Below are 1345 nucleotides of genomic sequence, written 5' to 3'. Positions count from 1 at the left end.
CGTATATTCTAATATCAAATAGGCATCACTTTTATATTTAGGGGGCATCACTCTTTCGATCAAGGGCATCACTTTAATGTATAGGGGACATCACCCTGACGTATATGGGCATCACATTAATGTATATGGGACATCACTCTGGTGTATAGAGATCAACACTCTGATTAATAGGGAACATCACTCTGATGTATTGGGCATCACTCTGGCATATAAGGGCATCAGTTGGATAGTCAGGGACATCAGTGATACATAGGACTATAACTCTAGAATTTAGAGGGCATCACATTGAAGTATATAGGGCAATACTCAGAAGTAAAGAGATCAACACTCTGATGCATAGGGCTATCACTCTAGAATTAAAGGGGACATCACTCTGATGTGAAGGGGTAACACTTTAGAATTTAGGGGGCATCATTCTGATGTATATGGGGCATCACTCATATATTGGGGCAAAACTCATATATTAGGGGACATCACTGTAGCATTTAGGTTGCATCACTCTGATATATTGGGCATCATTCTAGAATTTAGGGAGCACCACTCGGAAGTAATCCGATTTGGCTCTTTTCCTACTAATTAGACACCAGGGACTTGGAAAAACAAATGAAACCTAAAGAAAAACCGAAAAAATGCAATTATGCATCACATGTAGAAGGTTTCTCTCCAATATGTGTTCAAACAAATTTGCAGGGAATATCCACATTGGCTATCTGGACATTTGACTCAATATCTGCCATAGGCTCGGAATAACGTTCGGAAATTGGAACCAAATGGATCGAAATTGACAAATAGCTAAATTTGCTAAAAAACGCATTTATGCTCAAGTTTGGGACTTTTCCAACTAATTAGACCACAGAAACTTGGAAGTACACATGACTAAAGAATAAAATCTCTTTAACACGAATTATTAAACTAAATAATTATTGAAACTCGCTTCTACTTTATTGTAAAGCGCACCTGGGTACTCAGGTAAAAGATGTGCTATAAAATCTGTACATGACGCCATCTGCATGGTTTCATCGAACAAATGGTGGTTGTGGGTTCTAGTCTCGGTCGGCGTGTGAAAGTCCGGTGACCAAGGATCAGCAGTTAGTGTTATGTTCTAAATTAGATTTCAAACTTAACAACATAGACTTTCTCGATACCACTGTCTTTAAGGGAGATTCCATAGCAGAAACAAATAAACTGGATATTAAAGTGTATTTCAAAGAAACTGATACTCATCAACTCTTGCACGAGAGCTCCTTTCACCCAAAACATACCTTTTCTGGTATAATTAAGTCACAAGTTTTACGATTTCATCGAATTTGCACAAGATCTTCTGATTTCAACCAAGCCTGTACGA

The 1345-nt window shown here is 38.1% G+C and overlaps 1 protein-coding gene across 1 annotated transcript in view; it reads left to right on the top strand.

Annotated features, from left to right (window-relative positions):
* Positions 1-1345, top strand: part of LOTGIDRAFT_176445 (hypothetical protein) — a gene marked incomplete at both ends in the record, with an annotated part of 33192 nt that overhangs the window by 31047 nt on the left and 800 nt on the right. The gene's annotated exons all lie outside the window — the stretch shown is intronic.

The sequence above is a fragment of the Lottia gigantea genome (assembly GCF_000327385.1).
Source record: "Lottia gigantea unplaced genomic scaffold LOTGIsca_1372, whole genome shotgun sequence".
In the NCBI taxonomy this organism is placed as follows: Eukaryota; Metazoa; Mollusca; class Gastropoda; family Lottiidae; genus Lottia; species Lottia gigantea.
The sequence above is the reverse complement of the archived record's forward strand: the minus strand, read 5'-3'. Positions and strand labels throughout refer to the sequence as shown.